Consider the following 16,832-nt stretch of genomic DNA (forward strand, 5'->3'; position numbering starts at 1 on the left):
GGTTTTTAAGCAGAGGTTGGATGGCCATCTGTCATAGATGACTCTTAGTCATCCAACTCTACAACTCTTCCAACTCTACAACTCTATTATTCTATGATTTCATGTGACAGCCCTTAAGATATTTGGAAGGTGGCTAACATATCTGGTGCTTGAGAAGACTCTTGAGAGTCCCATGGACTGCAAGAAGATCAAACCTCTCCATTCTGAAGGAAATCAACCCTGAGTGCTCACTGGAAGGACAGATCGTGAAGCTGAGGCTCCAAGACTTTGGCCACCTCATGAGAAGAGAAGACTCCCTGGAAAAGACCCTGATGCTGGGAAAGATGGAGGGCACAAGGAGAAGGGAACGACAGAAGACGAGATGGTTGGACAGTGTTCTCGAAGCTACCAGCATGCGTTTGACCAAACTGCGGGAGGCAGTGGAAGACAGGAGTGCCTGGCGTGCTCTGGTCCATGGGGTCATGAAGTTGGACACGACTAAATGACTAAACAACAACAACAACAACTTTCCTCTCAGTCTCCTCTTTTCCAGTAACAAACCAATAAGAGATGAACCAATAAGAGATTTAAATGCAGTATCGGCATTCTGAAGTAATTGCATGAGGAAAGAAGGGGATGGAGGAAATGTTTGTTAGAAGGCCTTGTAGACAGAGCCGGCCCTCCCAGGAGGCAAAGTGAGGTAGCTGCCTCAGGCGGCAAATACTGGAGGGTGGTGAATGGGCAGAGCTGTGCATGCATACACCTTGTGGCATATCCTGCACCTCCTAAGCTGATCTTAGCTCAGGTGCAACCGAAGATATGAAGTAAGATTCAATTGCCATTCCCTGGGCATCCTTTTCTCCTTTGCCTCAGGCGGCAAAACATCTTGAACCAGCCTTGCACTCTGCCCACCCTGCCCACCCCTAATGAAAATGTGGGTCTTGTTTACTTCCCAACAATGAACATCACTCTTGTGTGGGTCCCCCCCCCCCCCGGAAGCCAAATTGATACTACCTTCTAATTCTCTACCTCATTTTCTAGGAAAAGGTTCAGGGAGCTTTTTTAAAAATACCCGAAACAACTGGTAACAAATGATTCATTTCCTCTGGCGCTTTTTAAACATTTATTTTTAGTCTTTATTGACCAAGAAGCTGCTCTGGCCCACACTCCCTCCTTCACCTGCTCATGCATATTGGGCCAGCAAAACCCGATCTTGCCTCATCTCTCAGGCCAGAGGCCTTCAAACCACAGGTCACTGCAGCTTTCTAAACACCCTCAGGGAGCCAAAGCTCTTTCTCCGAGAGCGCCAGACGAAGTGAAATCTACCGTGCACGTTTATATGATGCTTAGCTCCACTTAGTCTTGTATTTTATTCCACATGAAGGATTTGCCTTTTCCTATTCACAAAACAATCTCACAGGGCGCTTTGAGCAAGAATTAACCAGTGAGGAATGTGGAGGGAGACGTCGTTCCTAAATGTCTTTGCCGTTCCTTCATGCACAGGGGAAGGAATAAAGATCAGCTAAGAAGAACAATATTAAGTCAATCACAGAATCGTAGAGTTGGAAGGGACATCATGAGTCAATTTGGGGGACAGGAGGCAGGCAGGTGTGGATGACTCCCTGGTCCTGAATGGGGCAACTGTGCCCCTGAAGGACCAGGTGCGCAGCCTGGGAGGCATTTTGGACTCACAGCTGTCCATGGAGGCACAGGTCCATTCTGTGTCCAGGGCAGCTGTCTACCAGCTCCATCTGGTGCGCAGGATGAGACCCTATCTGCCCACAGACTGTCTCGCCAGAGTGGTGCATGCTCTGGTTATCTCCCGCTTGGACTGCAAAGCGCTCTATGTGGGGCTACCTTTGAAGGTGACCTGGAAACTGCAACTAATCCAGAATGCGGCAGCTAGACTGGTGACTGGGAGCGGCTGCCGAGACCACATAACACCGGTCTTGAAAGACCCACATTGGCTCCCAGTACGTTTCCAAGCACAATTCAAAGTGTTGGTGCTGACCTTTAAAGCCCTGAACAGCCTCAGCCCAGTATATCTGAAGGAGCGTCTCTACCCCCATCATTCAGCCCGGACACCGAGGTCCAGCTCCGAGGGCCTTCTGGCGGTTCCCTCACTGCGAGAAGCCAAGTTACAGGGAACCAGGCAGAGGGCCTTCTTGGTAGTGGCACCCACCCTGTGGAACGCCCTCCCACCAGATGTCAAAGAGAAGAACAACTACCAGACTTTTAGAAGACATCTGAAGGCAGCCCTCTTTAGGGAAGCTTTTAATGTTTGATGCATTACTGTATCTTAATATTTTCTTGGAAGCTGCCCAGAGTGGCTGGGGAAGCCCAGCCAGATGGGCGGGGTATAAATAATAAATTATTTTTTATTATTATTATTATTATTATTATTATTATTATTATTATTATTATTATTATCATCATTATCTAGTCCAACCCCCTGCAATGCAGGAATCTCAGCTAAAGCATCCCTGACAGATGGCCATCCAACGTCTACTTAAAAACCTCCATGGAAGTAGAGTCCGCCAGCTCCCAAGGGAGACTTTTCCACTGCTGAACAGCTCTTACCGTCAGAAAGTTCTTATTGATGTTTAGTCGGAATCTCCTTTCTCGCAACTTGAAGCCATGGGTTCGAGTCCTACCCTCCAGAGCAGGAGAAAACAAGCTTGCTTTAAAATATTAAGTAAAGAAATAAAAGTCGCACACCCTTCTCTAGTTGCGATTTTTTCATTAGATGACCCTTTGGGTTCCTTCCAATTCTATGATTCTAACAGTAGCATTCCTCCCCCAGATCAAAAGCCTTCTGTGGACGCAAGCAGCCTTTTTCATTTGTGCAAGGCAAAATCCGGGATCCAGCTCACAGTAAAGAGGAAGGATGTGAACCAACTTCTCTGCCCCCAGGAGCTTACACTGCAAAAAAGGGAAGTAATATTCAACAGATAACTGGCACAAAAAAATTGTAAGATGTGAAATATCTGATGGCTGCTTGGGGGGAAATATTCAAACATCCAGAGCCTGTCTGGAGAACATCCAACATGAAAATTCAGAATAAAAAAATTCCTTCCAGTAGCACCTTAAAGACCAACTAAGTTAGTTCTTGGTATGAGCTTTCGTGTGCATGCACACTTCTTCAGAAGTGTGTATCTGAAGAAGTGTGCATGCACACGAAAGCTCATACCAAGAACTAACTTAGTTTGTCTTTAAGGTGCTACTGGAAGGAATTTTTTTATTTTGACTATGGCAGACCAACACGGCTACCTATCTGTAAATGAAAATTCAGAGGGGTGTTAGCAGGATCAGGCACATTTCACTTTGGACCTCGCGAGTTGCAACTGAGCAGGGCTTCAGGCTAGCTTCACGAGAGAGCCTGCTAATGACATGATATTTTGCCATAGTCAGAAGGATAACTTGCCTTGTGGCTCCCTGTGTTTTGCTTCCAGGCAGCCCTGACCGAGAAGTGCTCAACTTATCACCTTTGTCCAGAGGTTGATTGGAGGATCTGAAAACTCACTTAAAGGAGCCTGCGATTTTTTTTTTCCACGCTCCCTCCGGCGAGCCAAACTTTGCAGCCCAGCTGGGTTTGCTGCTCTACGTACGCTTATCTGTTTTGGTTGTCAGAGTGACATATTTTCCCTTGATCTGCCATGGGAAAGTCATTTACACAAAGCAGGAAGGAAGCTGCATTGCAGGCGAGTGATGAAGGACTTGGCATAAGCCGCCTTCCCACTTTTCCAGAGCGCTTTCCGGAATCACACCACCACAGGGAATGGTGAAATCCTTTTGACACTGAGCTCAGAGCTCATTCCCGGCATCCATTTGCATTGCAATGCCATGTCTTAATCAGAGGAGGCTGGTCAGAAGGAAATAGGAAGAGGCTTCTGAATCAGACCAGTGGCTCATCTGGTCCCAAATGTCCTGTGGTCAGTCAGAGGAGTGATGGGAATTTTATGGTCTTAGATATATGGTAATGTTCATAAGCCTACCAACCAAGCACTTACATAGATCAGCACAGGAAGACCGACCTGGAACCATTTTGAATCCTAAACTGAGTAAATGTTTTCTCTACAAGGACAAAGTGGGAAACCTCCCCATTGTCTCTTTCCTCACAAATCCTGTCTTAAAGGTAAAGGTAAAGGGACCCCTGACCATTAGGTCCAGTCGTGACCGACTCTGGGGTCATGGCGCTCATCTCGATTTATTGGCCAAGGGAGCCAGCGTACAGCTTCCGGGTCATGTGGTCGGCATGACTAAGCCGCTTCTGGCGAACCAGAGCAGCGCACGGAAACGCCGTTTACCTTCCCGCCAGAGTGGTACCTATTTATCTACTTGCACTTTGACGTGCTTTCAAACTGCTAGGTTGGCAGGAGCAGGGACCGAGCAACGGGAGCTCACCCCGTCACGGGGATTCGAACCACCGACCAGAGTCCTAGGCTCTGCGGTTTAACCCACAGCGCCACCCACGTCCCTGTCTTAAGGGCACATTTAAGATATGAATAGGGTGTGAGCCTGTGACCTGGCCCAGGAACTAAGTACTTATCATTACAAAGGACTGGCCAAGCTACCCAGACAATCCAATCAAGTAACCTGCCAGACAGGAGATAAACAACGACAGGAGAAAAACAACATTCAAATTTATGTTTTAAGACCGCCTTTTATGTGATGTAGGTATGATGTATCTGAGGGGTGGTCTTAGGTTACACCCTTTCTGTGATGTATGTATGATGTTTCTGGGGGTGGTCTTGATCTACAGGGTGGCAATTTCAAAAGTCTTTATAAGGCCTTGTGCGCCATTTTTCTAGGTTCCTCCTCTCTCCTGCAGGTGAGGGGAGCACCCTGTTGCAACAGATCAATAAAGATCAAGCTTATTAGCTGCTTTGCTTCTCAATATTCTCTGTTTGGCCTCTGTTATTCTCTCCTACCAATAGGGAACCTATGTAAGGACTCTTATATGGGCTCTTGGATACCCCATAAGGGAAAGGGGCAATTTTTATTTACAACAGGGGCTTGTAGGAAACCATCAAGCAGGGTCCAGGCACAAGGCCACTCCCCATAGCTGTCAGCTGTCCCTTATTTGGCGGGAAACTCCCTTATCCCAGCGCCATGTCCTGCTGTTGTCCCTTATTGATGATGTTCCTTAAATTTCCCGGGTTTCATGCTCGCCTGGCTTGGGAGGGAAACAGTGACTCAGGGTCCTCTGCCTCAAGAGAGAGAGAGAGAGTGCACAAGCTGCCGCGTCCCCGTCTCTCCCTTTTCCCCCTCAGAGGCGCATCATGAGGAGACAGGTGGCGGCGGGCGGGCAGGCAGCCCCTCTCTTGCGAGACTTCTGCTGCACTGCCAGGGGAAGCCGGAGGTGGCAGCGGCAGCGGCGGCTGAGGAGGCAGCCTGAGGGAGGAGGAAGAGGAGGGGATGGGGAGGGATGCAGAAGGGCGGCGCTTCAGCGGCCACCGCGGCGGCGCAACCGCCTCATGCCGAGCTCGCGGGCGGCGTGCGCAAGAGTCTCTCTCCCTCCCTCCCTCTATCTCGGGCAGGGAAGGGCCGATGGAACTCCTCGCGCCAGGACAACAGCAGCCCCGACATGCTGCTTAGATAGTTCAAATTTTTACTACAAGTTTTCTGTCAATCCTACCAATTTATGTAACTCTTTACAATAGCTTTTCAAACAAATTATAAACTTTTCCCATTCTTTATTAAAGAGGTCCTCTTTAGATGGAGGGCACAAGGAGAAGGGGATGACAGAGGATGAGATGGTGGGACAGTGTTCTCGAAGCTACCAGCATGAGTTTGACCAAACTGCGGGAGGCAGTGGAAGACAGGAGGGCCTGGCGTGTTCTGGTCCAGGGGGTCATGAAGAGTTGGACACGACTAAACAACTAAACAACAACAGCCGCTTTGAGACTCCTTAGGGTAGTGATAAAGCGGGATATCAAATCCAAAACTCTTCTAGAAAAACTTTTCTCAGTAAACTTCTATCTTGACACCTCTTACTCATCTTGTCCCTAAAGGAAGAAGTCCCCACCGCTGCAACCTTTCATGGGCATAGGCAGGGGAGGACGGGGGGGGGGGCAATTGCCCCTTCCCACCAAAATACTTAACTGAAACCAGAAATGGACTAGGCTTACTGAGTGTGTGCAGAAAAACTGCACTGGGAAAAAAAGGAGGAACTGCTGGAAAGGTTTTCAGCAAATCCAAGAAAACTTGTTTTAGTTTAGATTTTTTAAAAAAATAAGATGGAAAAAGGTGTGTTCTTTGTAGTTTTGCGAAACAGACTCATTAACCGTATGATACTGCATGCTATGCCTACAAAGTCCAAACCATTTTGCAGCATTTGGGTTCCGTTAATAATATTAGAGACAATCTCCTTTTGTTTCACTGTGGTGGCTTGGTCAAATGGGGGTGGGGGTTTTCAGCCAAACCCCCAAAGCAAAATGAGAGGTGAAGAGTGGAGTAATTGGGGGGGGGGTTTAGTGGGAAATTCAGGCCTTGCCTGAGTCTATATTTGCCAGGAAACTTTATCAAACCACCATCCATCCCCTCCTCCCCCCTGCATAACCCTCCCCGTCATTATTTTTTTTAATCAGGTTTCAACTGGTGTTGACTTGAATTGCAGGCCGCTTATTTGAAAAGCTTGGACAGCCAATAACCTAACTGCCCACTTGTTCTTATCTCCATGAGGACCAGGAATCTGGCAAGTTGCTCTCTTCTGAAGAGGATCTGGCAGAAGCAGGGAGTTCGCTTCCCCCTTCACTGCCCTCATCTGCTGAGAGTGGCATGTGAGTCATGGGCGGGGGGGGGGGGCTTCCTCCTCTGGAGCTAGGAGAGCAATCTCCTGGGTATTCCTGGGGAGATAAGTCCCTAAAGAGCTGTGGAAACAGAGGCGACTTCTTCTGGAATGTTTTAGACTCAAATTGTTGTTGTTTAGTTGTTTAGTCGTGTCCGCCTCTTCATGAGCCCCTGGACCAGAGCACGCCAGGCACTTCTGTCTTCCACTGCCTCTCACAGTTTGGTCAAACTCATGCTGGTAGCTTCGAGAACACTGTCCCACCATCTCGCCCTCTGTCGTCCCCTTCTCCTTGTGCCCTCCATCTTTCCCAACATCAGGGTCTTTTCCAGGAAGTCTTCTCTTCTCATGAGGTGGCCAGAATTTTGGAGCCTCAGCTTCAGGATCTGTCCTTCCAGTGAGCACTCAGGGCTGATTTCCTTCAGAATGGAGAGGTTTGAGCTTCTCGCAGTCCATGGGACTCTCAAGAGTCTCCTCCAGCACCAGAATTCAAAAGCATCCATTCTTCGGCGATCAGCCTTCTTTATGGTCCAGCTCTCACTTCCATACATCACTACTGGGAAAACCATAGCTTTAACTATATGGACCTTTGTTGGCAAGGTGATGTCTCTGCTTTTTAAGATGCTGTCTAGGTTTGTCATTGCTTTCCTCCCAAGAAGCAGGCGCCTTTTAATTTCGTGGCTGCTGTGACCTCATGGGTAGAGACTTCATTTTATCTGTCCTGAGTCTTCCAGCGCTCAGATTCCTTAGATGCCCATGTATTCTAGTATTACAAGAGAGAAAACTTTTCACGATCCACTTTCTCCATGCCAGACATCGTTTTCTAAACCTCTAGAGAGACTTTGCCAAAGTGGAAGTACCGTCCCTGAAGATTTTACCCCACTACTTACTGGTGTGCTGAATCAAAAAGGATTTGAAATCTTCTTTTAATTTAAATTTCCCAGCTGAGACACCGATTGGGTATCTGATTGACTTTTTACCAGGGGACAATTCCCTTTGCACTTCTGAAAAAGTGGCCTGTTTTGCCTTTAGAACGGCAATTTTAAGGAGAAACGTTTGTGGAGATGCTAAGTCAAATTCTTCAGGAAAGCAAACTCTTGCCTGGTTCCAGTAATTACTTTAACTGTGTGGTGTGTTGTGTTTTGTTCTGTGTATCTTCCTTTTTTTGTAATGTCTTCAGCTGCTCAAATGAATAATATTCTACAATATTCTACCTCAGACTTCTATCATGTTGCCTCCTTCACCTGTTTCATGGCTGCATAACAAAGGAGTGCTTGCAAAGTGTTTCCAAGACAGTGCTGTATAAATATTAACCCTACCCAGAACAGATCTTGTGTAAGGTGCAAAGAGGCCCTGGCAGGTATAAGCCCAATCTGTGCAGGGGAAATTGTGTTAATTATAGTGTTTGATGGGTGCAGACTTTTAACCCATAACAGAACAGCCAACAGCTGTGGCTCACCCATCCCATTAAAATGTAATTTTTATTTTCATTTTTTAAAGCACCCATTGGTTTGACAGCGTGAAATGGCTGTGTAAAAAGAGATTTGAACCGCCACCCCCTTAGGAGTCTGCAGGTGTCTTTTTTCTAAAGGGGTGGGTTTCAAGGCTTGGCCGACGCTGGAAGCCATGTTCTTTGTTGAAAGATGCAGCATGCGGTCTATGTATCTCTCTGGACTGCAGTTTCCAGGCATCTTTCATCCTAATCATCACACCCGAGGAGAGGAAGAACATGTGGCTGCCAGACCCGTTTTCTGCCCAAGGCCACACATTTTCCACTCATTCTCGTTCGATATCCAAAGCAGTAGAGGTAGACAATGTCTTCTTCTTTGGCTATCACTCCTAGCCAAGTAAGATTGTCTTCCATGAACACAGTCTTAACAGTGAGTCTGTAAGTGACTGTGGAGACCAGTTCTGGATCCACACGTCCTTCCACAGTGCGGACATGGGTTTCCGGGCAGGAGTTGATCATGGTGAGGGTTTGCCAAACGTGCCTTCCTCCTAGCACGTTTCTCCCTTGCATCCTGAGTTCGAGTGTCTTCAAAGCCCATGACACCTTTGGTCAAGCCTGTTCTCCAACTGGAGCGCTCGCAGGCCAGTGTTTCCCAATTGTCAGTGTTTATACTACATTTTTTTAGATTTGCCTTGAGAGAGTCTTTAAACCTCTTTTGTTGACCACCAGCTTTACGCTTTCCATTTTTAAGTTCGGAATAGAGTACAGTGGTACCTTGGGTTACAGACACTTCAAGTTACAGACGCTTCAGGTTACAGACTCCGCTAACCCAGAAATAGTACCTCAGGTTAAGAAATTTGCTTCAGGATGAGAACAGAAATCGTGTGGCGGCAGCACAGTGGCAGCTGGAGGCCCCATTAGCTAAAGTGGTGCTTCAGGTTAAGAACAGTTTCAGGTTAAGAACGGACCTCCGGAACAAATTAAGTACGTAACCAGAGGTACCACTGTAGTTGCTTTGGAAGACGATCATCAGGCATCCGCACAACATGACCAGTCCAATGAAGTTGATGTTGAAGAATCATTGCTTCAACACCGGTGAATGTATACCAACTCTGGTATACGTTTAAAGCACTACTATGCCACTTCACATGGGATGCGGGTGGCGCTGTGGGTTAAACCACAGAGCCTAGGACTTGCCAATCAGAAGGTCGGCGGTTCGAATCCCCGCGACAAAGTGAGCTCCCGTTCCTCAGTCCCTGCTCCTGCCAACCTAGCAGTTTGAAAGCACGGCAAAGTGCAAGTAGATAAATAGGTACCGCTCCGGCGGGAAGTTAAACAGCGTTTCCATGTGCTGCTCTGGTCCGCCAGAAGCGGCTTAGTCATGCTGGCCACATGACCCGGAAGCTGTACGCTGGCTCCCTCGGCCAGTAAAGCGAGATAAGCGCTGCAACCCCAGAGTCGGCCACGAGTGGACCTAATGGAAGGGGTCCCTTTACCTTTACCACTGTATATATTTTGGGGGGGATGGAACACTCCCCATAATACACCAGCAATAAGAAGAATAATTAATATGGTGGAATTTCCCTGGGGAGTTTCCCCTGGGCCTGTCTTCTGTCATTGCAAAACCAGAGCAAAGCTTCAAGGGACAAGAGGCGTTTCGCTCATTAACGAAGAGGCTTCCTGGGTCTTTTGCCAGGAAAGTGACATAAAGCCACTTCTTAGAAAGCAGTAAATGGAAGAAGGCCTTTTATCACGGCTGGTTTATTGTTTGCCGCTCTCTCCCTGTCCCTGTCTTCTTCTGTTTGGTGTCTGCCAAGTGAAAAGGGGCTGTGCAGTCTATGTGAGCGTGGTTTGAATGACACGGCACCCGGGGGGAAATGGTGGCAAAAGCTTAATTGGAATAACGTTAAACGAAGATGCGTCCCGCTTCCAGCATGAGGCCGCGGAGAATGGAGTCGGGCACCATCTAGCGCACACTCTTTTGGTCAAGGCTTTTCAGTAAGGCTCTCCTGGCCTAGGAGAACTGTTTCCTTCTGGGTCAAGCCATTACTGGTGACTGGGGGCAGCCGCCGAGACCACATGACACCGGTCTTGAAAGACCTACATTGGCTCCCAGTACGTTTCCGAGCACAATTCAAGGTGTTGGTGTTGACCTTTAAAACCCTAAACGGCCTCGGCCCAGTAGACCTGAAGGAGCGTCTCCACCCCCATTGTTCTGCCCGGACGCTGAGGTCCAGCGCTGAGGGCCTTCTGGCAGTTCCCTCACTGCGAGAAGCAAAGCTACAGGGAACCAGGCAGAGGGCCTTCTCGGTGGTGGCACCCGCCCTGTGGAACGCCCTCCCATCAGATGTCAAGGCAATAAACAACTACCTGACATTCAGAAGACATCTTAAGGCAGCCCTGTTCAGGGAAGTTTTTAATGTGTGATATTTTAGTGTATTTTTGGTCTCTGTGGAAGCTGCCCAGAGTGGCTGGGGAAACCCAGCCAGATGGGTGGGGTACAAATAATAAATTGCTGTTGTTGTTGTTGCTGTTGTTATTATTCCAACTAGCTCAGTCAAGGGCTATGAGCCACTATGGCTTTGCTTTGTCTCCACAGCTGGAGACAGCGACGCTTCTGAAAATCAGTTGCTGGAAACCATAGGAGGGGTGAGTTACTCTAGTGCAGGGGTCAGCAAATTTACCGCGCCTCGAGCCGGTGTCTCCAGCGCCGATTGCGCGGCAGGCCGGAGGGCGGGGGAGTGCGTGCCCATACCCATGCGCACACCCTATTTTTGGTGCACTTCCGGGTCGGAGGAGCACCGGAAATAGCTTGTGCGCATGTGCACGGGCCTCCTCCAACTCGGATGTGCACCGGAAATAACGTTTGCACATGTGCAAATAACGCGCAAGCTATTTCCGGTGCTGCTCCGACCCGGAAGTGGGCAGCAGCGTAGCGCCGGTAAGAGTGGGCAGTGGCAGCGGGCGGCGGGGGTCACCGCGGTCTGGATAAACAAGTCCCTCGGGCCTTATCTGGCCCGCGGGCCTTAGTTTGGGGACCCCTGTGCTCAGATCCTGCTTGCTGGTTTCCCACAGGCAACTGCTCAGCCACTGTGAGGACAGGATACTGAACTAGATAGGCTATCCATCGTTCTGCCCGGACACTGAGGTCCAGCTCCGAGGGCCTTCTGGCGGTTCCCTTGCTGCGAGAAGCCAAGTTACAGGGAACCAGGCAGAGGGCCTTCTCGGTGGTGGCACCCGCCCTGTGGAACGCCCTCCCATCAGATGTCAAGGAAATAAACAATTATCTGACTTTTAGAAGACATCTAAAGGCAGCCCTGTTTAGGGAAGCTTTTAATGTTTAATAGGTTATTGTATTTTAGTGTTTTGTTGGAAGCCGCCCAGAGTGGCTGGGGGGACCCAGCCAGATGGATGTGGTATAAATAATAAATTATTATTATTATTATTATTATTATTATTATTATTATTATTATTGGCAGAGGTGGAGCTAGCTGCTTCGGCCCCTGGAGCGGCACACATGCTGTGCACCCAGGGGCAGCTAGCCGCCACTGGGGCCGGGCTAGCTGCCCGCAGGGGCACCGCCCATGGCAAGCGGTGATCATCCCAGGGGGTGCCACCCGCGGCAAGCGTCCCAGGGGTGCCACTTGTGATGAGCGTCCCAAGGGGGTGCCGCCCGTGGCGAGCGTCCCAGGGGGCGTTGCCTGCAGTGAGCGGGGGGGCGGTGCGGCCGTGTCACACACACACACACACACCCCAGGGATGACACCGCACGCACCGCACCCCCCTTCCTGATCCGGAAGGCTCGTCTTATGTTTTTAATCTGATGTTTTGCTAAGTGCCCCCTGGGTTTTATTTGTGGCAGGGGGTGGGGGTTGTATCCTAGTGCTGGTTTTGACCTGTAAAATCTTAAATGACTCAGGACCAAAAAAAAGGTAAGAGTATTGGGGGGAAATCCACAATGAATTGAAAAAAATGTTTTATTTTTATTTTTTATTTTGTTCAACACAAATATTTTATTATTAAAACAATTCAACATTAATACATACATATTACAAATATACAAACATACAGTGGTACCTCAGGTTACATACGCTTCAGGTTACATACGCTTCAGGTTACAGACTCCGCTAACCCAGAAATAGTACCTCAGGTTAAGAACTTTGCTTCAGGATGAGAACAGAAATTGGGTTCTGGCGGCGCGGCAGCAGCAGGAGGCCCCATTAGCTAAAGTGGTGCTTCAGGTTAAGAACAGTTTCAGGTTAAGAACGGACCTCCGGAACGAATTAAGTACTTAAACTGAGGTACCACTGTACAAACAAACATTTCATATAATCCTTACAAATACTCATACATACCCACACTCAATCCCACAGATACTTCCTTTTCCCACCACCATCCCTCACTTTTAAAGTACTTCTCCAAAAAAAAACCCCACAAAAAAAAACAGAGTCCTTTTTGTTGGGGATAATGCAGACTGAAATTCTCAGGTATCACAAAAAGTTATTTATGTATGCTATTACTGTGGCCAGTGTTTTGTTAGCCCCAAAATGGAAAACGAGCGAGGTCCCAAATAAAGAAGAATGGCAACTTAAGTTGACAGAATATGCACAGCCCGCAGACTTAACATGTGGAATAAGAGAGCGGGAAGAACATACGTTTAGAGAAGATTGGAAAATGTTTGTTGAATATATGGGGGGAAATTGTGTACACCTGATAACAATGGCAGCATTAAGATAAATTCAACAGTGTAAATAAGTTTAGATCGACGTAATAATTGAATACTGAACGGTTTCGTTTTTGTAAAATATGCAGGGATTTATGTATTGTAAAATGAACCATGGAAAGAGAAGAATGGAAGACACTGATATTATAAGGATGTTAAAATGAGTATTTTAAATTGCTAAACAGAAAATTTAATTTAAAAATTATTTAAAAAAGAAAAAATGACTCAGGACCACAATACCACAAGGACTCCCTCTATGAACCTACCTGGAATCTGTGTTCACCATTTGAACCCCTTCTTTGTGTGCCTTGTCCAAGAACGGGGCCTTTTTGGTACTGGCTCCCTGTTCATGGAATCCTCTCCCCAGGAAGGCTCACCTGGCGCCTTCATTATATATCGTTAGGTGCCAGGCAAAAACATTCCTCTTCAACCAGGCCCTGGGCTGATTAATATTGTTTTAGACTTAGGATAAGCATAGAAATTAATAAATGCTGAGGTTATTTGGGATGGGAAGGGAGAAATATAAGAATATTCTGCAGCCTTTTAAATGTGTTTGTGGAAAGGGGGGGTATTGTTTTGCTGTTTCTGTTTTTAACTATTAACTTGTGTTTTTACCTTGTGTTTTATCCTGCAAACCGCCCTGAAATCTTGTGGGGAAGGGTGGTATAGAAGTCTAATGAATAATAATTATATTAAACAAATTATAATAACAGCCTAGCATGCTTAGGAAAGAAAGAGAGTAAAAAAAAAAAAAGGAAAGAAAGAGAGTATTCTTCAATAGTGCAAATGGAAGCTGTACGATTCCACCAACCCAAAAAAAAGACAAACAGATTTTGGAACATACGATTTGTATTTGAAAAGGGGTCTAATGTCTCACCTGCTGATGAATGCACAAAGCCAGTGGGGTCCCTGTGAAGGTGGAAGAGTCATTACTGCAGATGACCTTGCTTGATAAGCATCTCTGGGAATTAATCTGCTTGCAATTGTCTTCTCTGGGGCACCCCCTGCCCTCCCCCCAACATCTCAGCCATGGCTCTATATTTCCCTATGGCTCCAGGAAGAAGCAACCTAAGGCAGTAAAAGAGATTAAGATAAGAATGGGTCATGGTGACAGCAGGACTGGCAGAGCCAGCCTGGGGGAATGAAGATGCAGACTTGCCAACAGAAGGATCGGCCATCCTTTGGGATTTGGGGCTTGGGAATCAAAGCTGACCTCAGAGGCAAGAAGGATGGAGAAGAGGATTGTGATTTATGAGTCACAAAGCAGAACCTGCCGGGTGCCTTCCCTGAGCTTTCTTCACAACATGCCTTTTGTGCATTATTTGTGATCTCTCTGATATTTGTGGAGGGTATCATTTTAAAGCCTTTCTGTTTCCAAAAACTTCGCTCATCTCTTCTCTCGAAAATAACTTTGCACACAATTTTCAGCCCTGGGTTTAAGCACATTATAGCTCAACTGTTTCCAAACAGATTCTTAAAGCACAGTGCCCTTAAAAACTCTTCAGATCACCCTATCGCTTTTTTTGTTTCTCTTTCACCTTCCCGCCCTCCCTTGGATAGCCAGAATGGATGGTTTTTTCACTCCTTTCGGAAAAGTCTTGCAAACTGGGGGATCACACCCACAGCTCAAGTCGATTTTATGCTTCCTGACTTGAGATTATGGTACTGTTAACCATTTCGGTAGCCCAAACTATTCCCATTGGCAACGCAGGCGCCAAAGACATTTGAAGAGAGAGACTGCAGGCAAGTGTTGTTGGTTTTTCTGTTACCTTGAATTTAATGACATGCTCTGCATTTTGTATATTTGCATTTTCAATGTTCTCTTTTTGAATTACAGATAGGTAGCCGTGTTGGTCTGCCATAGTCAAAATAAAAAAATTCCTTCCAGTAGCACCTTAAAGACCAACTAAGTTAGTTCTTGGTATGAGCTTTCGTGTGCATGCACACTTCTTCAGATACACATCTGAAGAATATCTGAAGAAGTGTGCATGCACACGAAAGCTCATACCAAGAACTAACTCAGTTGGTCTTTAAGGTGCTACTGGAAGGAATTTTTTTATTTTGACTCTCTTTGAATGTTTTGAATGTTTGCAGTAAGCTGCTTTGGACACAATTAGTTCTGGGAAAACAGCATATAAGCCAGTCAATCAATCAATCAATCAATCAATCAAGTGTTTATACACTAATGCTAGAAGCCTCTGAACCACCTTTACTGGGGTGCTTGGTTTCAGAAGATGGCATTGACTTCAGCTGATGCAGCCTAGAATAGCATTAGCCTTTTTTGCTGCTGCATCACACTGTGCCACCCTGCTCCATCCACCATGACAGAGAAATTATCCCTCCATCGGCAGCAATTTTGGGTGAGATTTTGCCAATTCTGTGTGAGCAGAGGAAGACAGTCAAGATCATGGGTAGGCAAACTAAGGCCCGGGGGCCGGATCCGGTCCAATCGCCTTCTCATTCCAGCCCGCGGACGGTCCAGGAATCAGCGTGTTTCTTCTACATGAGGAGAATGTGCCTTTTTATTTAAAATGCATCTCTGGGTTATTTGTGGGGCATAGGAATTCATTCATTATTTTTTCCAAAATATAGTCCAGCCCCCCCACAAGGTGTGAGGGACACTGCTAAAAAAATGTTTGCTGACCCCTGGTCAAGATGATCAAGGGTCTGGAAACCAAGCCCTATGAGGAACAGTTGAGGGAGCTGGGTATGTTTAACCTGGGGGGAAATAGACTGAGAATAGACTGAGAGGAGATATGATATCCATCTTCCAATATCTCAAGGACTGTCCCATGGAGGAGGGAGCAAGCTTGTTTTCTCCTGATCTGGAAGGCAGGACTCGAGCCAATGGCTTCAACTGATTCTACATTTTTTTTTAAATAATTGCAACAGTTCTGACTTTGGAGATGGGCTAAGGTGGTGTAGGGCTGGGCGATATCTGGTTTTCAACATTGTGCTATATCACCAGCTAAATGTCGTGATATAAGCCCTAGGACCCACATGACCGCCTCTCCTGGTATGCCCCGCGGAGGACCGTAAGGTCCACAAATGACAACACTTTGGAGGTCCCAAGTCGCGAGGTGGTTAGGTTGGTCTCAACTAGGGCCAGGGCCTTTTCAGCACTGGCCCCAACTTGGTGGAATGCTCTCCCACAAGAGACCAGGGCCCTGCGGGACTTGACATCTTTCCGCAGGGCCTGCAAGACAGAGCTGTTCCGCCTGGCCTTTGGTTTGGACTCAGTCTCACCCTTATGTTTCCCTCCCCTTACGGTTTTGATTTATGGGCTACTTTTAAAATGAGGCTGCATTTTAAATTGCATTTTAACCTGTATTTTAAATTGCCCCCCCCCAATTATGTTATTACTGTAATTTTACTGGTGTTAGCCACCCTGAGCCCCGCTCTAGCCGGGGAGGGCAGGGTATAAATAAAATTTATTATTATTGTATTTATTATTCAAGTTGCAAGAAAGGGGACTAAACATACAGAAAAGCTTTCTGACAGGAGAGGCTATTTGCCAGTCTCCCTCAGGAGGTAGTGGACTCTCCTTCCTTGGAGGTTTTTACGCAGAAGTTTTTGGATGGCCATCTGTCCTGGACATAGCTGTCAACTTACAAATTTGAAAATAAGGGACCAGCAGCCAAAATAAGGGACCAGCACCCAAAATAAGGGACCAGCAGCCAAAATAAGGGACCTGCAGCCTCACCTGTTCCAGGCACTCCAGTCTTCCTGTCCTCCTGCAATCTTCCTGTCCTCCTGCAAACTCATGCTGGGTAGCTTTGAGAACACTGTCCAACCAACTTTGTAACCAGAGGTTCAACTGACTAGAATCTGAATCACATGCACCACAAGGCCTATGCAGCCTCAACTTAAGATGGCTCCCCGGCCTGGCT

This window comes from Podarcis bocagei (assembly GCF_964188305.1).
Source record: "Podarcis bocagei genome assembly, chromosome: 1".
Classification (NCBI taxonomy): domain Eukaryota; kingdom Metazoa; phylum Chordata; class Lepidosauria; order Squamata; family Lacertidae; genus Podarcis; species Podarcis bocagei.